Below are 27,104 nucleotides of genomic sequence, written 5' to 3'. Positions count from 1 at the left end.
TATCCCTATCTCACACCCTGCACAAAAGTCAAATTGAAATGGATCAAGACTTAGGAGTTAGACCAGAAAGCTTACGACTGCTAGAAGAAGAAAACATAGGACCAACACTCTGTTATACTGGTGCTGGAACTGTCTTAAAAAGACCCTCAAAGTTCAAGAAATAAAACCAAGAATCAATAAGTATTGGAATGTCATCAAACTAAAATGCTTCTGCACAGCAAAAAAATGATTATGAGTGTGATGAGAGAGATTATAGAATGGCAAGCCACTCCTCTGATAGAAGATTAATATCCAGCATATATAAAGAACTCAAATATCTTAACATAAAAAAAGAAAAAGAAAAAAGAAAAGAAAAACTAAACAAAATCTTACAAGAAGAAAGATAAATGGCCAAAACCATATGAAAACATGTTCAACATCTCTAGCAATCAGGGAAATGCAAATCAAAACTATATTAAGATTTCATGTTATTCCAGTTAGAGTGGCGATGCTCAAGAATACAAGCAATAATAAATGCTGGTGAGGATATGGGGGGAAAGGTACACTTGCACATTGTTGGTGGGACTTCAGACTAGTACAACCACTCTTGAAAGCAGCCTGGAGATTCCTCAAAAAGCAAGGGATAGAACCTCATAGATCCAGCTCTCCTTCTCCTTGGAGTTCTGCTCAGTCATAAAAAGGATAAAATTGTGTCATTTGTGGGTAAATGAATGGCAATGAAGAACGTCATGCTAAGTAAAATAAGCCAGACTCAGAGACTTAAAGGCCAAATGTTTTCTTTCATATGTGGAAGCTAGAGTAAAATAGAGGAAAGGACAGGATAATATAAAGATATAGGGAAGATCAGTAGTATAGAAGAAGATTGGGAGGCATAATGAAGGGATGGGAAAAGGAAGGCAAAATTATTTTTTAAAAAATCACTTTATGTGCATATATAAATATAACACAGAGAATTTTACCTTTATGTATAGTTAAAAAGAACCAATCAATTATAAATAAATTGATGAGTAAAAGAAAGTCTAGCAGGGTACAGGAAGGAGAATGGGAGAGTGGAGAGAGGGGGGGATAGTGAACTGAAATAGAATTTCATGCATGTATGAGTTTGTGGGGGTCAACACAACTACTGTGTATAAAGTTCTAATAAAAAAATAATGTGTGGCACACACGTGTAATCCCAGTAGCTCAGGAGGCTGAGGCTGGAGGATCACAAGTTCAAAGTCAGCCTCAGCAAAGGCAAGGTGCTTAGCAGCTCAGTGAGATCTGTCTCTAAATAAAATACAAAATAGGACTGGGGATGTGGCTCAGTGGCTGTGTGCCCCTGAGTTCAATCCCTGGTACTCATCTCCCCCAAAATGCATTATTAATATACTCAACAGCATGGATAAAACTACAGTAAATTACATCAAATGAAAAAATGTTAATCCCAAAAGTTTAAATATATATCTGATTCCATGCATATAAAAAGAAAAACAGAATAAGTTTAGTAATCTTCAATGAAATATAAATGCAAATAAATGCATACTTATGTGTATATATATATATATATATATATATATATATATATATATATATATACTTATAAATGCATGTTTTAGTTTTATTTTCCACTACTGTGACTAAAAGACCTGACAAGAACAATTGTAGAAGAAGAAAAGTTTTTTGGGGAGGCTCATTATTTCAGAGATCTCAGTCCATAGACAGCTGCCTCCATTCCTTGGGGCATAAGATGAGGCAGAACATCATGGCAGAAAAGAGTAGTGGATGAAAGCAGCTCACATAATGACGAGAGAGAGAGAGAGAGAGAGAGAGAGAGAGAGACCTTGTACTCACCAGATACATAATATATACCCCAAAAGTACACTCCCAATGACCCAACTCCTCCAGCCATACCTTACCAGCCTTCAGATCCCACCCAGTTAATCCCATTAAGGGATTAATTCATTGGGTTAAGATTCTCATTGAACCAATCATTTCTCCTTTAAACCTTCTTGCATTGTCTCACACACGAACTTTTGGGGGACACTTTACATTCAAATCATAACAGTATATCTGTATATACACACAACAAAACAAGCATAATATGATTTCACATATGTACATGTGTAATTTTACATTGTATATATACATGAATATATTGCAGTAACAATGACAAGATCAGTACATACAAAAACATGACAAAAAAGTTCTCACTTCCATTATAAACTTCCTGGTTTCTGAGATAATATTTCTGTAATATTCCTGAGCCTTCTATTCATAGCTAAAAATTAGAATAGCAATTACTTCTAAATTTAATTATTGGTAAAGCAGGTTAAATTAATCTATGCAGTGGTTAAAATCAAACCAAACCAAAACAATAAAACCCTAAAATCTTGTTGGCTTAACAAACCCGCGTTTGCACCTTGTTCACTCTAAATATTCCTCACTGATCAGCAGAGAGTTCTGGGTATCATGATCTCTTTAGGGGTCTATGGTGATTGAGGATCCATTTCAGCAGGCGCCTCAACTATTCATTGTGGCTAGGAAAGAGAGCACTGGGTTTTAGCCGTAATGGTGGATGAGGAGGGTTGGTGGTCTCACATGTGAAAGCTCTGAGAAGTGACACCTCCCTTTTTCTCTGACCAATTGGTCAGAACTATCCACTCACAAAAAGCCAAAGCTAAAATGGCAGTTGGAAACAAACAAACAACAATGGCAGTTGGCACTTAGATAATTGTTCATGTTAGAGGTGTCTATCAAAAATTTCATGAATATTAAATGAGAAAAGATGCTCAATAAAATTTCTGTACAACTTTTGTTCTTGAACTTTTCACTATTTTCCTGTCTGTAAAACCACATCTTACCAGCATGTTTTCATGAATCCAATTTGGACTTTTGCTAGATATTGTTATTCTCAAAGAAAATTTTGATCATGTCATTCCCCTGCACTAAACACTTTGTTGAGTCTCAAGGCCTAACAGAAAAAAATTTCACTACTTAATGTGATATTATAGATGTTGCACTAAAATGTGGAAAAGTGTGTGCTATTCATGTCTGTACAAATCTCTTGGCATCCAATGCACATATTAATACTTCATACTGTGGCTTCTGTCTTTCTAAATAGAATCTCTATCAGCCTATGCTTCCCAGTTTCTCTTCCAGCAAGAGTGAAAGACACTCACCTTGGTTTCTGATTCTGAACCCACATATCCAAATGAGGCAATGGTTTACAAGCAAGTCTCTGTATCCCCACATCCCCACCCATTTCCATGGAAAGAAGAGACCATGTGGTTCTAACATTGTCAATAGGGTTCTAGGTCATGTTCCTGGAATTTCTTTTTACAGACCATCTGTTTTATAGATATCATGTCTAAAGCATTAGTAGTCCATAATAAAGCACTTTTCATTTAAACTAGGTAGAATGGTTTCTGTGGAGGACAACTAAAAGTCTTATGAAATATATGCATAATCAGCAATATCTTCTGATAGTCTTCTCCAAGCAACTTTTATTTAGGAGTGGTTATCAGTCACATTCAAAGAAAAATCATATGAAAAGAAAGCAGGTTTATTTGTTCTCCAGAAGACTGAAGAAGTAATAAGATTAAGAATTTCATTTCCCATGATTCAGAGTTCACAAGGTCTGTCAAATCCCAGTTTTAAGATGATTTGTGAAATAGTGTTTTCAATAAATATTAACAGAGTGATTAGGCACACAGATTTGTAGAGAATAGAAATTTTTTGTTGTTGTTGTTTTAACACAGGTTCTGAATGTGGGGAAGACTGATTGGCATGGGATATGGTTTGGGTCTAGAGAGTGTAGGAAGATCACATAATTGAGCCCGAGCTGTGTACAGTGGAAATACAGGAAGGTAGAGCTCACCTGATGGAGAAAAACTGGGTCCTGTGCAAATGTTATTCATTTATTTTGCTTGCCACCAAATCTTGAACAAATTTCCTACTACACTCATGAATAGGATGATTCAGTTCTTGAGGTTGATATCCATGTAACAGAGCTCAATGTACAAATTATTATGTACTCAACAGAATACACATGCACAGAGGTGAACCAGAAATGGCGGGGGCGGGGGGGTGGTAACCATTGTGAAGAAAGATCAGAATTCACTGACAAAGTGAGGAAAGTATTAGATTCATGTAGGCTGTGAAATTTGAGTTGAGTTTACCTAAATTTTTGAGATCTAGAAGGTTCTAGGTACACCTGAGTTATGGACTTGACTTCAAGGTCACATATAAGTGTGGAGAAAGATGGTAAGTGATTCACAAAATAGTGTATATGCCATATTGCAAGGAGGGCAAAGTGCTTTGGATATGGAGAAAAGAAGTAGGGAAGCCAGAGAATGTCTTGAGACCCCTTGAGGGGGTGGTGAAACTGTAATTGGTTTTGAAAGGTTTGGGGATATAGAAAAGGGAGATGAGTATTGCCTGATAAATTGAATCATATGCTTCCACCGGGAGCATTGTCCATTATACTTTGGAAAATGAGGGATCAAAGTGACAATCTTAGCAAACAACAGCAAACTATTTTCAGCATTTGACAAAACTGTTATTTTCTCCATGGAATTTATATTGTACCGCAGAAAATCTACAACATGTGCATAACTATGAACAAGTAAAAATAAATTGTAAGTATATTGGAAGGGAAACAAGAATTTAGAAACTGAACTGCTATTTTTATATTACCAGGAATATAGTTTGTAATTTCTGGGCTTCTTTTACCATCTCTTTTGAGCACTAGGCTTTATCTGACTTCTTGACTTTTCCTCTGGGGATAGAACATGCTCCTTCTGGCTTTCTTAACTGTGAACAGATCTGAACCTAGAGGACCTGGAAGGGAATGATTAATGCTTTTGTTGTTCTTTCTGGTCAGACAAGTTTGAATTTGCCTTTCAGAGTTGCTGGATTTAGTCTCTGACCTTTGGGAAAATTTAGTATCTTCCTGTGAAAAGAATTGCTTTCATCTATTTGTATCTCAAGAATCCACCCTCAATTTTAGATCTTAGCTTTCAAAATATTTTAAAATACAGTTTAACACACAAATCCAAGGTATTCATCACCTAGCATTGGTGCCACTGTCAGTACCTTTCAAACTTTAGTATTTGAATTTCCTGATAAACACAGACTCAAATTTGGAGAGTCTGGAGTAGGACTTCAGAGTCTGTATTTCTGCAGGTCTCTGGTGATGTGGATGCTGCCTGTCTGTGAACCACCTTTGGAGAAGCAAGGCAGAACTTCCTGTTTGGTTAACATAGGTGAGACCCAGATGCTAGAATATACCTTGAGATTCTAAGACAGAATTGTTGCATCCTTGATTTTCCTCTGTTCAGCTTGATGAACTCTGAGAACATACAGTATGTAAAACGTCCTGGGTGTCATTAAGAATTTTAAATTTTGCACCACAAGCTATTGAAAGACACTAGAGGGTGTTAAGCAAGAGTACAAGGGGGATTACATGAGATTATATAATTAAAAAAAAAACTATGTGCACTGGTGGGAGATGTGGTACAATTGGAGTTGTATTTCAAAATGGGAAAAAAGTTGAAGTTCTCTGAGACAAAATAGTGCGGGTTTTGACCTAATGAATGTATTGTCATTGCTGCAATGATTTAACATAGTTTAATTATATTAAATTGACATATTAGTTATATTATTATAGAAAAGATGGTATGTACACACTACTAGAGAGACCTGCCCCCCCACAAATCCAATTCCAACTGAAGCTATGATAATAGAGAAGAAATTGCAATAAGACTCTGCAGTCCCTTATGTTACATAGCATTTTCTGAGATTAGTTATGACAGGAAGAAGAAAATTCACTTAAAGTGATAGTGGGAATCAAGGCAAGGGAGAGGAAGAGGGCCATACCCACTTCACAAATATTCATGATGCCTGATCAGTTTACCCTTATCTGAAAAGTTACATGGAAAAAAAATATCCTAGTCACCCAAAAGCACTCATCAAGCACTTGCCATGTGCAGAGTACACCCTATATAGTTTGGTATCAAGGAGCATTTAGTGCATTGTAATTTGATAGATGAGACACATAAAAAGATGCCCTTTGCCTACTGAGAATTTGCTGTTTGGGGAAGGTGGGAGAAATATCCATCTTGTTCCCTTTCAGGATTCATGACTTTGGTTATGTCCCACAAATTGAGACAAAGTAACTATCCTATGTTGATGTCCTTCCTTTCTCATTCGAGTCACCTTAGCCATAGAATTGCAAACCATAAATCTATCTCCACTACAATGTGTGTGAGTGTGTGTGTAATATATATATATATATATATATATATATATATATATATATATATATATATCCTGTATATTATACTCATAAATTTATTTATTTTCTAAAATCAACTCTGTACCATTTGTGTTTTATAAGACAGAAAAAAAAGAGGTTTGTTCTAGCCTGACATGCTTTATGTGTTTGTTCTTGAGGAATCAATTACTTTGCTACTAATACTTCATTTATTAGATAAGCTGGCAGGGGTCATAAGGTCCTCAGAAGAGTTCTGTCTCATTACAAGTGCTCTGCCTGGGTCAGCGGGAAAGAGCTCTATAGATGTGGCTTATGCCCTTCAGATACCCAAGGGATATATACTTAGGAAAAGGTTCTAAATATCAACGATAATCTTGAATGCTTTTAACTACTTTTTGATTACAGAATGCTAAGCAGCCAGTAGAATCACTACATTAAAAAAAAAAGTGTTGCTGTATTTCTGAAACCATTATCCCATTGATTTGTGATTTCAAAAAGAATAAGGCCTAGTTTCTTTTTAAGAATGAAAACTATAAACTCAGCCCATGCTTTGAAGGAAGCCTCTCAAAGTCTGTAGCTGAGATATGAAGAGTCTACTACAATCACGACACTGTTCTTCCACAAGTTTAGTAAAACCATGGTAGTTTGGGAGAGTCAGCCAAATGAATCCTGGGAATTTACTATCAACAAGACGTGTGCATGTGTGTAGGAGCAGGGGTGCACACGTGTGTGTACACACAGATACACAGCATTTGCCATATAGAGTTCTAAGATTGAGCACCAAGACTACTTCTTAACCATAGTAACAGTGTGTCTTTGTAACTAGGAAAAATGCTTCTGTTTCCCATGCTAAAGAGGAATTGGAGAGAAAGCTGAGAGAGCACCAGTGTATTGTTCCCTCGAAGACTTTTGGTTTAGATGAGACTACAATCTCTGTCTTATGGCTTATGTTTTATTGCCTTGTGTGATACCCATCATCTTGCAACATCTGCAGTATAGCACAGCTTCCCAGTTTTCTAATACCTGACTGTATCACCACTCCTTACTTACCAGCTTTTGAACAAAAAATCACTTCACTTGAGCAGTGAAAAATGGATAAGAATATTTTCAATGAGTAGTTCCTATTTCTCTAGGATAACCTGCCCTCCCCGTCCCCCCCAAGAAAGGTTGAAATTACTTTTGTTAGGGACTGAAGATCCATGCCTCTTCATTCCTACTTTGGGCTGTGCTCTGAGGATACAGATTCTGAATCATTGACAAGGGTGTGGCAATAACTAGAAGAAGAGAGCTCAGTGAGGTCTTTGTTAATCTGCTAAGCCTACACAAGCTGGGTCTGTACTTTGCACATAAGTATGGGTCTGTACTTTGCACATAAGTATTTTAGTTCTCTTCTAATTAACATCTTTTTAGTTATATAAAATAAGTCATTAATGAAATGACAGGTATTAGGGATAAATTACTTTGATTTTGAAAAAAAATCAATAAAGAGGAAAAGTTAACTATTGGAAAGTAGAGTGGGTAATAGAATAGGTAAAGAAAAAAAAATCTGGAACACCAGAAGACAGAAAGTCTGGGTTGCATTTAATATTTGTAACCATATTAACTATGGTGACTGCTTCTTACAGCCAATTCTCTTTGATTCTTAGAGTTTATCACATCGTTTGTGTAGGCCATGATTAATACATTGAACTTCTGGTAGACGTTCATTTGAGTAACAGTGAACCTTGACTACAAAAATAGTTTGAGCAACTAAAATGTGCATAATGAGACCTAAAAAAAATTACATGAAAGGAAGATTATTACTATCAACTTCATTAACTTTGTTTTCTCTTTTAAACCTAAAGATGAAAATAAAAGCAATATGGAAATCATACACCATCTCTGAGGAATATGTTTTGTTTCCCAGAAAATTAATTTGCAACTGATTGAATTAAAATGGAAAAGCCCCAAGCAAATAGGTTTTTGTGGCAAAATAGAAGATGAAAAGCTGACAGGGAGAAAATAAATATCTATAAATACCCTCATATTCTTGCTTGCCAAAGTACACAGAAAGTTAATAATAAAATAAATATTCCTCAGATCTTTAAAAGAAAATGATTTAATTCTTTTATTTTAGCTACTGATAAATGTTATCTTGGTAGAGAGCATATATAATGTGCGTGTGTATGTAAAAATAAATGGATGATATTTCAGTAAACTTTCTTGAGCATTTCTCTAAGACATTTTCTGGAGAATCTGCTATTTTACTATGCTGTGGGTGAGGCTATTTTTGCATTATAATCTTCATTCTGTTCGGTTTGTTATCTATAAGGAAAGATTAAAAAAATATCCTTATAAAACAGCAGTGAAAGAATGAAGTTGGGCCTTGTAGGAGGGAAGAAGAATTGATTATGTTAGAGTAACAGTATTTCCAAACTGGAATACTTTTTTTATGGTTGAACCGTTTTAAATCCTATCTAATGATGGTGAAAATATTAATATTCTAGTGGGAAATGGATAAAGGGCATGAATTAGAAATTTGCTGCTGAAGTTATATTATTGATTGAAGAAATGTAAATTAATGTTAAGCCTCATTGGTAATCCATACAAAGTAAAATTTAAAAGAACCAATGTGTTGCTGGGCACACTGACACATCCCAGTGGCTTGGAACACTGAGGCAGGAGGATTGCCAGTTCAAAGCCAGCCTCAGCAAAAGTGAGACACTAAGCAACCCAGTGAGACCCTGTCTCTAAATAAAATACAAAATAGGGCTGGGGAGGTGGCTCAGTGGTGGAGTGCCTCTGAGTTCAATCCCTGATCACTTCCCACCAAAAAAAAAAAAAAAAAAAAAAAAAAGAACCAGCGTGTTCACCTGTGCTAACCAGATGATCATTTTTAAGTGAAAAGATTCAAAGCTGATGAACTTGTTGTAACCATTGGCATTGAGTACAGCTTGGAACAACCATTTATAGAGCAATTTGTTGTTTCAAGAAATGCAGAAAAGACTTAAAATATTTTAACTAAGTCTAATTTCAACAATATAAACTGAGGAAATAATCGTAAAGACATGCTTAAAAATATGTACTAAGCTATTTGTAATAAATAAAAATTGGTAAGCATATAAAGATACGAAAGTGAAAAATTGCATTAAGTATGATATTGTGAGGACACGTGGTGTGCTGTCCAAATTTCCTGGTAGGAAGGAACTTGTTGCCCCAGCTGCTGACAGAGCTGCCAGGAGATCGTTTCAGATGGCAGTGCTTTTGCCACAAGAAGATTTCTGGGTACACAGAGTCACTTTGCTCAAGGCCATGCCCTCTCAAGGCAGTCGGGATCACGTGACTTATAGAGTTGGGGCTGTGAAGTGCTGGCCACTTGTCCCACTGTGCGTCAAAGTTCAGCCCAGGGCTCCCTGTGGCATCACCAAGGATGTTGCTGGGACAGCAATGAAGCATGACTTTTCCCTCTGCCCAATCTGCTTTCTTTGCCTTCCTCTCTGAAATATGAATCCAAGGGCATTCTTTCCTAAACATTCTTCACCCTAAACAGACTGCTCCTGTGGAGGCCAATGTGCAGTAGACATGTAAAACCTGTGACAATTCTATCATTGATAGGTCATAATGTAGAAAATAAGATGATTTTTAGAGAAAGTTTATACTAAAATTGAAAATTGCCTGGGTATAGTGAAACAAGATCTGAGATATATTATCTCTCTATTCATTTATCTATCTATCTCTACACCCATAGAAATTATGGATGTGAATAGAAAAAGATATTCAAATTGGTAGGGACTGGCAGAGCCCTTGTCCAGCATGTACAAGGTCCTGGGTTTGATCTCAGTACCATAAACACAAGAACAAACAAAACAACAGCAACTTGAAATACACCAGCATTTGACCAGTGGAAATGTTTGTCTCTCTCCTTCCTTTCTTCCTTTTCTCTTGTCACTGATTATTAACTTCCATACATTATTTAAGTCATGTGTAGAAACAATTTTTTTCTTTTAAAAAATAACCATATGCAAGCTTAAAAAATTAAAGTATGGATTTATAAAAGGATCTTGTGCATGATAGGGCAAAGAGATTTTGTTCTTTCTACTCTAGATGCGTTTTAAGTGTATAATAGTTCTAACAATGCTTTACATAATATCCTAGGTGTTTTGTGAGATTTAATAACTGTACAAGTAATTAGTGGCAGGACAATATGATGTTTTTCTTTTTCTTTTTTTTTAAAAGCTTAGGATGGAGATAAAGTCACATGGTATACCATGAACATTTAAGCAATGCCTCTGATGGTGAGCTACGTAAGTTATCTCCAGTGCTTGTCAGGACCTTGGGTAGAAAATACACCACTCTTTGAAACCCCAGAAATATGTTTAGGAGCAATATTACCTCTTCTGTCCTAGTCTCACCTATCATAGTAATGAGTGGACATTGGCCCCCAAAGATAGTTGTGAATATCTAATATTAGTGGTGTTCAGCAGAATTACTGGGGGATCCTTGGTCTTTTTCTCAGTCTCTACTGACTCTTTACCTTGTCTTTGTAGATTTTGTGATTCTGTGATTTGTAGCTTCCTCCCTGCAGAGAATGCCCAACCCTAGTCAGATAGGTGAAGAGAGATACATGTACAGCCATTTAGTTCTCCCAGCTGTTAAATCTGAGCCGATCAGCAGACAGCCTCTTCATAGTCTTTACCAACTTCAAGACAAACGGCTGGAGAATGCTTTACAAAATTAAAAACAGAACCGACAATTTATAAATGTTCCACGTATCACCAATGAAATATTTTGGCAATACACTTAAAAAGATAAAAATATTCTTATTCAGGTAAAATAATGCTCAGAATGATATAATTTCTTGACAAACTCTGAATATGAACAACATTCCAATATTTTAAAGTGTCTGATTAAAAAAAACAATTTAAAAATAGATAATAAATCCACATTTTAAATTCACCAGATATAAAAAATATAGTTCATGAAGCCTTCCTCTAATCCCTGCCCCTCCATCCATCTTGTGTACCTCCTAGGCAACCAATATTAGGCATTCCTTTTATTTCTTAGGTTTTATTGGGCAGGAGGTACTGGAGATTGAATTTAGGGTCTGGCTCTGGCTAGGTGAGCACTCTACCACTGAGATACATCCCCAGCCCTTTTTAAAGTTTTATTTTGAGATAGAGTTTCACTAAGTAGCTCAGGTTAGCCTCAAAATTGCAATCCTTCTGCCTCAGACTCCTGAGTTGCTGAGGTTACAGGTGTGTACCACTGTATCTGACTAATATTGTCAATTTTTCTGTATCTGCTATGACCTGAATTGTGTCCTCCCGGAATTCATAATTGAGGGGCCTAACTCCCAGCATGACTGTATGTGGAGAGAAAAATTTTAAGGAGGGAATTATGTTAAATGAGGTCAGATGAGTGGACTTAAACCAGTAAGATTGAAACCATCATAAGGACAGGAAGAGATGCTAGGGTTGTGATGTGCCCACAGAAGAAAGGCCAAGTGAAGACAAAGCAAGAAGACAATCATCTGTATATCAAGGAAAGAGGTCTCATCAGAGACCAATACTGTTGGCATCTTGATCTTGGACTTCCAACCTCCAAAACTTTGAGTTAATAATCCTACTGTTTAACATACACAGTCTATGGTATTTTGTTGTGCCAGCCCTTGCAGACGAATGCAGTACCCTTTTAAAAATAGTCTACACATACATAACCTCTTTCCTATTATTAATAAGGTCTTGCTCTAAGAGGAAGGGGCTTGTTCTATTTTGTTTTGCTTTCCCCCCAACATTTAACACAGTTCCAGTCACATAACAGGTGCTCAATAAATATTTGTGGAATGAAATAGTAATCAACACAGACACTGTTCTTATTTCCCTAATCTCTCTTATCCCTGCCTTCAAGTCTATTCATCAACTTTAATTGGCTCACCCACAGAAATATTCCTCTGTTTCATTCCTTTGTAATTTTTGCATTCACAGTGCAAGGTTAGGGTCTCATTGACCTACATCCTAGACTCTTAAAGAGATTTCTTGACGTACTCCTGGCTTTCTAACATGAAAATCCCTAGCATCGGATATTCAGTCTGTTAGAGTCCATATTCATTTTTAATTTTTTTAAAAAATTATTCTTTTTAATTACATATAACAGTAGAATAGAATTTGGTATTTCTTTCTTTCTTTTTTTTTTTTTTTGGTGGTGTTGGGGATTGAACCCAGGGCCTTGTGCACACAAGGTAAGCACTCTACCAAATGAGCTATATCCCCAGCCCAGTAGAATAGAATTTGAATTATTTATACCAACATGGAGTGCATCTGCTACTTTGTCAAAATCATTTATGAGTTCTAGTTTTCTGGTGGAGTTTTTTAGGTCTTCTAAATAGAGGATTAAGCCATTAGCAAATAGGTATAGTTTGAGCTCTTCTTTTTCTATTTGTATACCTGAAATTTCTTTCTTTTGCATAATTGTTCTGGCTAGAGTTGCAAAGGATAATGTTGAATACATGTGATGAAGGAGGGCAGCCCTGTTTTGTTCTAGGTTTTAGAGGGAATGCTTTCAGTTTTTCTCCACTTAGAATGATATTGGCCTTGGATTTAGCATATATAACTCTTACAATATTGAGATATGTTTCTAGTATCCCTATTTTTTTCTAGTATTTTGAACATGAATGGATGCTGCATTTTGTCAAATGCTTTTTCTACATCTATTGAGAGAACCATGCGATTCTTGTCTTTTTAAAAAAAAATTTTAAATTATTTTTTTATTTTTTAAATACATGACAATAGTGGAATGCATTACTCTCATTATTACCCATATACAGCACAATTTTTCATAATTCTGTATTTAAAGTATGTTCACACCAAATTATGCCATTATACATGTACTTTTTTTTGCATTACAATTCTTAATACACATATATACCACAATTTTTCATATCTCTATTTTTATATAAGGTATGTTGAAACCAAATTCAAATCTTCATACATGTATTTTGTATAATGATGACCATCACATTCCACCATCCTTGCTATTACCCTCCCTTACCCTCCCACCCCTCTTCTTTATCTATAAATAATCTTATTGATGTGGTGAATTACCTTTATTGATTTCCATATTGAACAAACTTGCAACCCTGGAATGAAACTCACTTGGTCATAGAGCACTATCCTTTTATCCTGTTTTTGCATGTGATTTGCCAGTATTTTATTAAAAATATTTGCATTTATATTCATCAGGGATATTGGCCTAAAGTTTTCTTTCCTGGTTGTGTATTTAATTTGTCTGGTTTTGGAATCAGGGTAATACTAGCTTCATAGGATGAGTTTGAATGGGTTCCTTCATTTTCTATATCATGGAATAAATTTGAGGAGAATTGGTGTTATTTCTTTTTTTGAAGGTCTAGAACTTGGCTGAGAATCCATCTGGTCCTGGGATGTTCTTTGCTGGTACATTTTTGGTAGTATCTTCAATTTCATTGCTTGAAATTGATATGTTTAAATTTTCTGTCCTCCTGGTTCAATTTGGTTAAGTCATATGACTTTAGAAATAGGTCAATGTCTTCAATATTTTCTATTTTATTGGATTATAAGTTTTTAAAGTGGTTTTTGATTATATTATTCATTTCAATGGTGCCTGAGGTGATAATTCCTTTTTGATCATAAATTTTAGATTTTTTTTTCCTTTTTCCTTTAGCTAGCATGGCTAAGGTTTTATCAATTTTATTTATTTTCTCAGAGAACCATTTTTTTTGTCTACTTTTTGAGTTGATTTTTAAATTTCAATTTCATTGATTTCAGTTCTGATTTTAATTATTTCCTGTCTTCTGCTATTTTTTTGTCTTGAATTCTTCATTTTTTCTAGGGCCTTGAGATTTATTGTTAGATTATCTATTAGATAACTTTCTATTCTTTTAATGAATGAGCTCAGTGCTATAAACATTCCTCTCATAAACTGCCTTCATAGTGTCCCAGAGATCTTGATAGAAGAATATATGTTGCTCTTTTCATTTACCTCTAAGTACTTTTTAAATTTCATCCCTGCTTTCTTATACTATCCATTTATCATTCAGTACCATGTTATTTAGTCTCCAGGCATTACAATAGCTTCTATTTTTAATCATATTGTTGATTTCTAATTTTATTCTATTACAATCTGATAGAATGCCAGGTATGATTTCTATATTTTTTTAAATTTTATAAGAGTTGCTTTTGGCCTAAGATATGGTATGTTTTAGAAAATGATCATGTTCTGCTGAGAAGAAAGTGTATTCAGTCTCTGACATATAAAATATTATATATATATGCCTGTTAAGTTTAAGTTATTAATTATGTTTCTTAGTTCTATAGCATTTTTGTTTAATTTTTGATTGACTGATTAATCCAAGTAATGACAGCAGCCTGTTAATGTTACCCAGTATTATTGTATTTTTGTCTATTTTGTTTTTTTTTTTTTTTTTAAGTTCATATGACTCATATTTATTTCTACTAAATAGTGAAAAAAATGATGCAAACATTACTAAAAATCTCATAAGGAATAGAAATTTAGACTTTTTTTGGCAGGGCGGGGGTGGGGGAGTACCAGGGTTTGAACTCAGGGGCACTCTACCACTGAGCCAATCCCCAGCCCTATTGTGGGTTTTTTTTTTTAATTTTTTATTGTTGGTTGTTCAAAACATTACATAGTTCTTGATATATCATATTTCACACTTTGATTCAAGTGGGTTATGAACTCCCATTTTTACCCTGTATACAGATTGCAGAATCACATCAGTTACACATCCACTGTTTTACATATTGCCATACTAGTGTCTGTTGTATTCTGCTGCCTTTCCTATCCTATACTATCCACCATCCCCTCCCCTCCCCTCCCCTCTTCTCTCTCTACCCCCTCTACTGTCATTCATTTCTCCCCCTTGTATTATGTTTCCCTTTCCCCTCACTTCCTCTTGTATGTACTTTTGTATAACCCTGAGGGTCTCCTTCCATTTCCATGCAATTTCCCTTCTCTCTCCCTTTCCCTCCCACCTCTCATCCCTGTTTAGTGTTAATCTTCTTCTCATGCTCTTCATCCCTACTCTGTTCTTAGTTACTCTCCTTATATCAAAGAAAACATTTGGCATTTGTTTTTTAGGGATTGGCTAGCTTCACTTAGCATAATCTGCTCTAATGCCATCCATTTCCCTGCAAATTCTATGATTTTTGTCATTTTTTAATTCAGAGTAATACTCCATTGTGTATAAATGCCACATTTTTTTAAATCCATTCTTCTATTGAAGGGCATCTAGGTTGGTTCCACAGTCTTGCTATTGTGAATTGTGCTGCTATGAACATCAATGTAGCAGTGTCGCTGTAGCATGCTCTTTGTAGGTCTTTAGGGAATAGACTGAGAAGGGGAATAGCTGGGTCAAATGGTGGTTCCATTCCCAGCTTTCCAAGAAATCTCCATACTGCTTTCCAAATTGGCTGCACCAATTTGCAGTCCCACCAGCAATGTACAAGTGTACCCTTTTCCCCACATCGTCGCGAGCACTTGTTGTTGTTTGACTTCATCATGGCTGCCAATCTTACTGGAGTGAGATGGTATCTTAGGGTGGTTTTGATTTGCATTTCTCTGACTGCTAGAGATGGTGAGCATTTTTTCATGTACTTGTTGATTGATTGTATGTCCTCCTCTGAGAAGTGTCTGTTCAGGTCCTTGGCCCATTTGTTGATTGGGTTGTTTGTTCTCTTATTGTCTAATTTTTTGAGTTCTTTGTATACTCTGGATATTAGGGCTCTATCTGAAGTGTGAGGAGTAAAGATTTGTTCCCAGGATGTAGGCTCTCTATTTACCTCTCTTATTGTTTCTTTAGCTGAGAAAAAACTTTTTAGTTTGAGTAAGTCCCATTTGTTGATTCTAGTTATTAACTTTTGTGCTATGGGTGTCCTATTGAGGAATTTGGAGCCCGACCCCACCGACTGTAGATCGTAGCCAACTTTTTCTTCTATCAGACGGCGTGTCTCTGATTTGATATCAAGCTCCTTGATCCATTTTGAATTCACTTTTGTGCATGGCGAGAGAAAGGGATTCAGTTTCATTTTGTTGCATATGGATTTCCAGTTTTCCCAGCACCATTTGTTGAAGATGCTATCCTTCCTCCATTGCATGCTTTTAGCCCCTTTATCAAATATAAGATAGTTGTAGTTTTGTGGATTGGTTTCTGTGTCCTCTATTCTGTACCATTGGTCCACCCGCCTGTTTTGGTACCAGTACCATGCTTTTTTTGTTACTATTGCTCTATAGTATAGTTTGAGGTCTGGTATTGCTATACCACCTGATCCACACTTCCTGCTTAGAGTTGTTTTTGCTATTCTGGGTCTTTTATTTTTCCATACGAATTTCATAATTGCTTTATCTATTTCTACAAGAAATGCCGTTGGGATTTTGATTGGCATTGCATTGAACCTATAAAGAACTTTTGGTAATATCGCCATTTTGATGATGTTAGTTCTGCCTATCCATGAACAGGGTATATTTTTCCATCTTCTAAGATCTTCTTCTATTTCTCTCTTTAGGGTTCTGTAGTTTTCATTGTATAAGTCTTTCACCTTTTTTTTAGGTTGATTCCCAAGTATTTTATTTTTTTTGAGGATATTGTGAATGGAGTGGTTGTCCTCATTTCCATTTCAGAGGATTTGTCGCTGGTATACAGGAATGCCTTTGATTTATGCGTGTTGATTTTATAGCCTGCCACTTTGCTGAATTCATTTATTAGCTCTAATAGTTTCTTTGTAGACCTTTTGGGTCTGCTAGGTATAGAATCATGTCATCTGCAAATAGAGATAATTTAAGTTCTTCTTTTCCTATTTTGATGCCTTTAATTACTTTCATCTGTCTAATTGCTCTGGCCAGTGTTTCGAGAACTATGTTGAACAGAAGTGGTGAGAGAGGGCATCCCTGTCTTGTTCCAGATTTTAGAGGGAATACCTTCAATTTTTCTCCATTCAGAATGATGCTAGCCTGAGGCTTAGCATAGATTGCTTTTACAATATTGAGGTATGTTCCTGTTATCCCTAGTTTTTCTAGAGTTTTGAACATAAAGGGATGCTGTACTTTGTCGAATGCTTTTTCCGCATCTATCGAGATGATCATATGGTTCTTATTTTTAAGTCTATTGATGTGGTGAATAACATTTATTGATTTCCGTATATTGAACCAGCCTTGCATCCCAGGGATGAATCCTACTTGATCATGGTGCACAATTTTTTTGATATGTTTTTGTATCCGATTCGCCAGAATTTTATTGAGGATTTTTGCATCTAGGTTCATTGGAGATATTGGTCTGTAGTTTTCTTTCTTTGAAGTGTCTTTGTCTGGTTTAGGAATCAGGGTGATGCTGGCCTCGTAGATTGAATTTGGAAGTTCTCCCTCTTTTTCTATTTCCTGAAATAGCTTGAAAAGTATTGGTATTAGTTCCTCTTTAAAGGTTTTGTAAAACTCTGCTGTATACCCATCGGGTCCTGGGCTTTTCTTAGTTGGTAGTCTTTTGATGGTTTCTTCTATTTCCTCAATTGATATTCGTCTGTTTAGGTTGTCTATATCCTCCTGACTCAATCTGGGCAGATCATATGACTTAAGAAATTTATCAATGCCTTCACTATCTTCTATTTTATTGGAGTATAAGGATTCAAAATAATTTCTGATTATCTTCTGTATTTCTGAAATGTCTGTTGTGATATTGCCTTTTTCATCCTGTATGCTAGTAATTTGAGTTCTCTCTCTTTTTCTCTTCATTAGCATGGCTAAGGGTCTGTCGATTTTATTTATTTTTTCAAAGAACCAAATTTTAGTTTTGTCAATTTTTTCAATTGTTTCTTTTGTTTCGATTTCATTAATTTCAGCTCTGATTTTCATTATTTCTTGCCTTCTACTTCTTTTGCTGTTGTTTTGCTCTTCTTTTTCTAGGATTTTGAGATGAAGTATGAAATCATTTATTTGTTGGTTTTTTCTTTTTTTAAGGAATGAACTCCAAGCAATGAATTTTCCTCTTAGAACTGCTTTCAATGTGTCCCATAGATTCCGATATGTTGTGTCTGTGTTTTCATTTGTCTCTAAGAATTTTTAAATTTTCCTCCTTGATGTCTTCTATAACCCATTGATCATTCAGTAACCTATTGTTCATATTTATGATTGTTATGTCTTGTTGGTGTATGGTTCCCTTAAGCAGTATGTAGTGTCCCTCTTAATCCCTTTTGATTAACTTGGGCTTGAAATCTATTTTATTTGATATGAGTATGGACACTCCTGCTTGTTTCCGAAGACCATATGAGTGATATGATTTTTCCCAACCTTTCACCTTCAGCCTATGTATGTCTTTTCCTATCAAATGTGTCTCCTGTAGGCAGCAACATGGTTTGTTTTCCTCTTTGATTATTTTCCCCCCCTTTACTGTCCTACCTCCCACTCATGGTTTTCATTGTTATTTTCCATTTCCTCTTCCTGTAATGTTTTCCTGAGGATTTTTTGGAGAGATGGTTTTCTAGCTGCAAATTCTTTTAACTTTTGTTTATCATGGAAGGTTTTAATTTCATCTTCCATCCTGAAGCTTAATTTCGCTGGATACACAATTCTTGGTTGGAACCCATTTTTTTTTTCAGTGTTTGAAATATGTTATTCCAGGATCTTCTAGCTTTCAGAGTCTGTGTTGAAAGATCAGCTGTTATCCTGATTGGTTTACCCCTAAATGTAATCTGCTTCCTTTCTCTTTTAGCTTTTAAAATTCTCTCCTTATTCTATATGTTGGGCATCTTCATTATAATGTGTCTAGGTGTGGATCTCTTATGATTTTGCACATTCGGCGTCCTGTAGGCTTCTAGGATTTGGGATTCTGTCTCATTCTTCAAGTCTGGGAAGTTTTCTCATATTATTTCATTGAATAGTTTGCTCATTACTTTGGTTGGACCTCTATACCTTCCTGTATCCCAATGACTTAAGTTTGGTCTCTTTATGTTATCCCATATTTCTTGGATATTCTGCTCATGGTTTCTTAACAGTCTTGCTGAGCTGTCTATGTTCTTTTCAAGTTGAAATACTTTTTCTTCATTGTCTGATGTTCTATCTTCTAAGTGTTCTACTCTGCTGGTAGTATTCTCCATTGAGTTTTTAAGTTGGTTTATTGCTTCCTGTATTTCTAGGATTTCTGTTTGTTTGTTTTTTATAACCTCTATCTCCCTGTATCTTTGATCTTTTGCTTCTTGGATTTTTTTATGTAATTCATTTTTGAAATGATCTTTCATTGTCTGATTTTGCTGTCTAATGTCTTCCTTGAGACTCCATATCATCTGAAGCATGTATATCCTGAATTCTTTATCTGACATTCTATCTGCTGCAGATATTACCTCTTCTAAAGTTGAGTTGACCTGCATTGCTTGTGGTCCTTTCTTTCCTTGTCTCTTCATACTGTTCGCGTTTCTTTCTACTTGGTGAAACTGTTGTGTTATTGAATTTTCCCCCTATATATTTATATTGCTCTTGTATAGTTGCAAAGTCTCCCTCGCAGGTGCGGGCGGCGGCTCTGCTCCTCCTCTAATTGGGGCAATGTGCCTACCATGCCGGCAGGCCGCCTGTCCTGTTCTGCCGGTTGGTAGCAGGTCCACCTACCTTGCGGGCGCGGGTGGAGGCTCTGCCCCTCTGCGGGCCGCTGGGTCTGTTCTGTCTGTCGGTTGCAGGTCTGGCCTGTTCTGTTGGTGGTCGCAGTTCCGCCTACCTTGCAGGCGCGTGGGGCAGCTCTGCCCCTCCGCGGGTTGCTGGGCCTGTGCTGCCTGTGGGTCGCAGGTCCGCCTACCTTGCAGGCGTGGTTGGCGGCTCTGCCCCTCCGCGGGACGCTGGGCCTGTTCTGTCGGTGGTCACAGTTCTGCCTACCTTGCAGCCGCGGGGGGAGGGGGCGGTTCTGCCCCTCAGCAGGCTGCTGGTGTCTATTTTGTTCTTGGAATTAAGAAGGTTTTGTTTGATGTACATAGGTGAGCTATTGTTTGGGGCATAAATATTTACTATTGTTATATCTTGCTGATGTATCATTCCCTTAAGTAATATGAAATGACCTTTGTGGTCTCTTCCGAATAATTTAAACTTGAAGTTTAGCTTATCTGATTTGAAGATAGAAACCTCTACTTGTTTATGAGATTCATGTGAATGGTATGATTTTTCTCATCCTTTTACCTTAAGTCTGTGGATTTCTTTGCCTATATGGTAAATCTCTTGGATACAGCATGTTGTTGGGTCTTGTTTTTTAATCCAGTCTGCCACTCTGTGTCTTTTGATTGATGAGTTTAAGCCATTTATATTCAATGTGTTATTGAGAAATGATTTTATTCCCTGTCATTTTGAGTTATTTCTAGTTTTTAATTTGAATTAGTTTTTCTTTCAATTGTCCATTCTTCTTGTAGTTCCTACCTTTCTTGGTTTTCAATTTTATTTTTATTTGTTCCTCATGGAATATTTTATTGAGTATATTTCATAGTGTAGGCTTTCTAGTTGTAAATTCTTTTAACTTTTTATGATGGAACATTTTTATTTCATCTTCAAATCTGAAGCTTAATTTTGCTTGATATAGTATTCTTGGTTGGCATTCATTTTTTTTTTTTTGGGGGGGGTGGTATATATTAATCCATGACCTCCTAGGTTTTAGGATCTGGGTTGAGAAATCAGCTGAGAGCCAGATTTCCCTCCAAATGTGACCTATCATTTTTTTATAGCAGCCTTTTTTAATTTATCCTTATTCTGTATGTTGGGCATTTTCATAATGTTGTGCCTTGATGTAGACCTGTTGCAATTTTGTGTATTTGATTTTCCATTTCATTCTTTAGGTTTTGGAAATTTTCTGACATTACTTCATTGAAAAGATTGTGCATTTTTTGGTTTATATCTCCAAGACTTCATCTATCCTGATAAATCTTAAATGTTGTCTTTTCATGTTATCTTGAAAGTCCTGTTTGTGTTTTTTAACATCTTTTCTCCATGGTCACTTTTATTATCAAGATTATATAGTTTATCTTTGTTGCCTGAAACTCTATCTTCCAAATGTTCTAGTCTGCTGGTGATCCTTTCCATTAAGTTTTTTATTTGATTTATTAATTCTTTCATTTTGAGTATTTCCAATTGCTTCTTCTTCAGGATCTCTGTCTCCTTAATGAAGTAATCTTTCACTTCTTGTATTTTCTCTCTGATTTTCCTCCTTATGTTGTCTTTTACTTCTCATTTCAGTTTAACTATGAACTTTCAAAATTCTTTCTCTGACATTTCCTCCACTTTTATATCATTGGATTCTTTTAATGAAGTATTTTGATTTGTTTTGGATAGTTTATTCCTCTGATTTTTTTATGTTGTTTCTATTTCTACCCATTTACCAGTAAGAATCTGAGTTGACAGAGCTTCTGCTCTATTAATTTATAGTGTTTCTGAGATTTCTAGTACTTCACAATTTAGGGGGATACAAATAATAACAACCAGTGCAATCAATACATAGTTCCTATTTTGACATGTACAGTGTTAATTGGCACTATAAACAGAAGTGCTATGGTAGGTAATTGCCAAAAATAGAGATATTATGTTTAAAAAAGGGTTTGGTATTTCAAAAAAGGTGAAGAGGAAGAATGCAGAGAAGATGAAGAATGTAATATTTGAAAGGGTGAACGAGAAAGGGTGTCAGTAAAAATTTAAAGGAAGAGTGAAGAAGAGAACAATAGAATTTGGCTATTAGCAAAAGAGAAGAAATGAATCAAGGCAAATAGGAGAAAAACAATATAAAACAAAACAATATAAAACAAATCCAATTTATACTAATTAAAAACCCTCATCCTCAGAAGACAGAGTCAAGAAAACAACTATCTTCAAGAAATGCTTGAAATAAGAAGAGTGAGACAAATATATATGTTCAAATGTGCATGGACCATTTAGCACACAAAAGTTAAAACAAAACAAAACAAAACTAAAAGCTTCTTGATGGAAATTTAAGGGATTGTTTCCATTGTGATGGTTGAAAAATTGTCCATAATAGTTGGTTGTCAGTTCCCAGTTGTCTTTCTTTCTGTTTTTTTTTTTTTCTTGAGGTATATATTACATGAGAGTAGTAGTCAGGGGCTGTCATTTCCTTGTTTTTATGGAGGTTGTCATTGTTGCTTGTTCTCAGCAGTATGTGGTGGGGTAGGTTGGAAGGTGTTGTTTATTACACTCATAGTGAGGGGTTTCTGTAGAGTTTTGCTAAAGGGTTTCCCAGAAGCTAAGCTCCTAGAGGTGGGGTTTGGGTCTAACTAGACCCACTGTGCTTTGTGGAATGATGCTTGGCGAAGATTTTAAATCAGCACACACCCCAGAGCTCAGCTGCATCTTGTCTGTACTGGTGTCTGTACCACTTGAAAAATCTCCCCTCAGTTCTACTCATGTGGTGGGGAAGCCAGTCCTTCACCCCACGCCACCTCCCACAGTTCCAGTATCTTGTCCACCTGTGCTCAGTCCCAAAGTGCACATTCATCCCCTCCCTACTCCCCACACCCTTCAGCTGCAGACTATCAAGTTCTGGTCACCCCCGCTGGTCCTGCAAACCATGAGACTCAAAGTGTGAGAGACACTCAGGATCTCTGAGATCTGAATGTCTCAAATTCTCCTGAATATAACACTTTCCATGCCAGAATTTCACCTGATTGTCTAGTCACACTCTGCATAGCATGAGGGGCCTTCCAAGTTCAGGTTTTCAGACCCAGCTGGAATGACACCAGTCTGGGTGATTGTGTTTGGACCCACACCTGCCAGCCATGGTAATACTGTGGAAAAAGATGGCGGCTGACCCTGATCTCTGCAGATCACTGGGAGACGCAACCTTCTTTCCATCTCACACAAAAGCAAAATGCACTTCACCAACTGGATCAGCTTGACATCATTCCTGTTCACCATCCTCTCTGCTTCAAGACATGCTGAGGTGCCATCCAAAATGTGGACTCTCTTAGCCTATCTCTCAGACCACAGTGGATCCACATTGGAAGCCACTGGTGCCAGAGGTGGATTTTTTCTTTTTATTATTATTACTTCTTATTTTTCTCTGTCAAAACTTCTATGTCCCTAGGCCATCTGACAGTCCAGTATTAAATCCCAGTAGGATTTCTTTTTCTTTCTTTCTTTCTTTTCTTTTTTTTTTTTTTAACTCACCTCAAAGGGAAGTTGTTTTTCCTCTTTCTTGGTTCTGCCGCAGGGAGCAGTTTGGAAAGTAACCTCCTCAACTCTGCCATCTTGACCCCTCCTTCCTGATGTTCTAGAGTCTATATTCTAACTCTGTTGCTTATAAGTGGTGTGGCAGTCCTAATTTATTTGAAGTAGAGGAATATTTCTTTCGAAGTGAATATATGGAGCTGGAAAAATAACATTTCCTTAAATGTGAATTGATTCTAAACTTTTAAAATTGGTTTCTGTGACTGATTTTATAATCAAAGTCTAAATTCAGACCAAGGATGAGAAGGCAAGAGGACATTAATATTGAACCTCTTATTGATGTTACATCTTTCAAAGAGTCAATGGAGTGTTGGTTTATTAGTAGGGCAAATGGTAATGTGTCAATCCTGTAAAATGCTAATAACACCTGGTTTTTCATAGTATTGAGAATTGCATAATAGAGTCCTGTTAGTTTCTCCAAGATATAAGTATTCTCATTACTATGTGATACTAAAAATATCTTGATATTAGTTGGAGTTTTTACTTTAGCTATAAGTGGGGCATACTTGCATTTCTATACTAACATTCCTAAATATGGAATCTTAGAAAAGCCTTAAAGATATTCCCATAACTTGTGAAATTAAGACTTGGACAATTATCTTAAATCTTGAGCTATTCTCTAGGTGACTCCTAGTTATGTGAACAAAAACAGAACTTTGATTTAAATTCCATAGTTTAAGCTTCATATTGTAGTAGCCACAGGTGTAAATCAGTGGTAAATAAGTGTTTTCACTTTGCAGGTGATTTTTGTTGTTCTCCTTTTTTAAGGATGAATTGATGATTAGGAATTGGCAGAATGTTTCACAACAAGCTCAATATGTCTCATGATCTCTCTGCAGACTAAAAACTCACAAACAAGATTCTGCTACTTCTCCACTAACAATAAAAGTAGACAAAGACAGATCCACAGAAGGTAACTTTTAGCACACGAACATTGATTGCTTATTTTAATAGGCTACGCCTCAGTATGCTGCTTCTTAATCATCTAATGTTCAATCAAGAAATGACTCAAATCCTCTGTGGAGCCAAAGGTATATACTGAGATAGTCACTTCTTCATCAAAACCTGTGAATCAAAATTTAACTCTAAGTCAAACTTATGAAGATAAAGTTCTAATTCAGGGGTGGGTAAACTCTGGTCTCGGACAAAAATTTGGAATGCTTTGTACAGCTTGCAAACTAGCAATGGGTTTATAATTTTCTTTCTTTTTTTTTTTTGGATTTTTTTTATTGGTTGTTCAAAACATTACAAAGCTCATGACATATCATCTTCCATACATTTGATTCAAGTGGGTTATGAACTCCCATTTTTTACCCCAAATACAAGTTGCAGAATCACATCAGTTACACATCCACATTTTTACATAATACCGTATTAATGACTATTGTATTCTGCTACCTTTCCTATCCCCTATTATCCCCCCTCCCCTTCCCTCTCATCTTCCCTCTCTACCCCATCTGCTGCTGTTTAATTCTCTCCCTTGTTTTTTTTTTTCCCCTTTGCCCTCACAAACTCTTATATGTAATTTTGTGTAACAATGAGGGTCTCCTTCCATTTCCATAGTTTCTCTTCTCTTTCCCTTTCTCTCCCCCCACTCGTCTCTGTTTAATGTTAATCTTTTCCTCATGCTCTTCTTCCCTGTTCTGATCTTAGTTGCTCTCTTTATATCAAAGAAGACATTTGGCATTTGTTTTTTAAGGATTGGCTAGCTTCACTTAGCATACTCTGCTCTAATGCCATCCATTTCCCTGCAAAATCCATGATTTTGTCATTTTTTAGTGCTGCGTAATACTCCATTATGTATAAATGCCACAGTTTTTTAATCCATTCATCTATTGAAGGGCATCTAGGTTGATTCCAAAGTCTATCTATTGCGAATTGTGCTGCTATGATCATTGATGTGGCAGTATCCCTATAGTATGCTCTTTTAAGGTCCTCAGGGAATAGACCGAGAAGGGCGATAGGTGGGTCAAATGGTGGTTCCATTCCCAGCTTTCCAAGAAATCTCCATACTGTTTTCCATATTGGCCGCACCAATTTGCAGTTCCACCAGCAATGTATAAGTGTACCCTTTTCCCCACATCCTCGCCAGCACTTATTGTTGCTTGACTTCATAATGGCTGCCAATCTTACTGGAGTGAGATGGTATCTTAGGGTGGTTTTGATTTGCATTTCTCTGACTGCTAGAGTTGGTGAGCATTTTTTCATGTACTTATTGATTGATTGTATGCCCTCCTCTGAGAAGTGTCTGTTCAGGTCCTTGGCCCATTTGTTGATAGGGTTATTTGTTATCTTATTGTTTAATTTTTTGAGTTCTTTGTATATTCTGGATATTAGGGCTCTATCTGAAGTGTGAGGAGTAAAAATTTGTTCCCAGGATGTAGGTTCCCTATTTACCTCTCTTATTGTTTCTCTTGCTGAGAAAAAACTTTTTAGTTTAAGGAAGTCCCATTTGTTTATTCTTGTATTTAACCCTTGGGCTATGGTTGTCCTATTGAGGAATTTGGAGCCCGACCCCACAATATGTAGATCGGAGCCAACTTTTTCTTCTATCAGGTGCAGAGTCTCTGATTTGATATCTAGCTCCTTGATCCATTTTGAATTCACTTTTGTGCATGGTGAGAGAAAGGGATTCAGTTTCATTTTGCTGCATATGGATTTCCAGTTTTCCCAGCACCATTTGTTGAAGATGCTATCCTTTCTCCATTGCATGATTTTAGCGCCTTTATCAAATATAAGAAAGTTGTAATTTTGTGGATTGGTCTCTGTGTCCTCTATTCTGTACCATTGGTCCACCTGCCTGTTTTGGTACCAGTACCATGCGGTTTTTGTTACTATTGCTCTGTAGTACAGTTTGAAATCTGGTATCGCTATACCTCCCGATTCACACTTCCTGCTTAGAATTGCTTTTGCTATTCTGGGTCTTTTGTTTTTTCATATGAATTTCATGATAGCTTTATCTATTTCTACCAGAAATGCCGTTGGGATTTTGATTGGCATTGCGTTGAACCTGTAGAGAACTTTGGGTAATATCGCCATTTTGATGATGTTGGTTCTGCCTATCCATGAACAGGGTACATTTTTCCATCTTCTAAGATCTTCTTCTATCTCTCTCTTTAGGGTTCTGTAGTTTTCATTGTATAAATCTTTCACCTCTTTTGTTAGGTTGATTCCCAAGTATTTTATTTTTTTTTGAGGATATTGTGAATGGGGTGGTTTTCCTCATTTCCATTTCAGAAGTTTTGTTGCTGATATACAGGAATGCCTTTGATTTATGCGTGTTGATTTTATATCCTGCCACTTTTCTGAATTCATTTATTAGTTCTAGTAGTTTCTTTGTAGATCCTTTTGGGTCTTCTAAGTATAGGATCATATCGTCTGCAAATAGTGATATTTTAAGTTCTTCTTTTCCTATTTTTATGCCTTTAATTTCTTTTGTCTGTCTAATTGCTCTGGCTAGTATTTCAAGGACTAAATTAAATAGAAGTGGTGAGAGAGGGCATCCCTGTCTTGTTCCAGATTTTAGCGGGAATGCCTTCAGTTTTTCTCCATTTAGAATGATGCTAGCCTGAGGCTTAGCATATATAGCTTTTACAATGTTGAGGTAAGTTCCTGTTATCCCCAGTTTTTC

The sequence above is a fragment of the Marmota monax genome, unplaced genomic scaffold (assembly GCF_021218885.2).
Source record: "Marmota monax isolate L192 unplaced genomic scaffold, Marmota_monax_Labrador192_F-V1.1 WCK01_AAM20220418_F8-fsc00019, whole genome shotgun sequence".
Lineage (NCBI taxonomy): Eukaryota > Metazoa > Chordata > Mammalia > Rodentia > Sciuridae > Marmota > Marmota monax.
Note: the sequence above shows the minus strand (reverse complement) of the source record.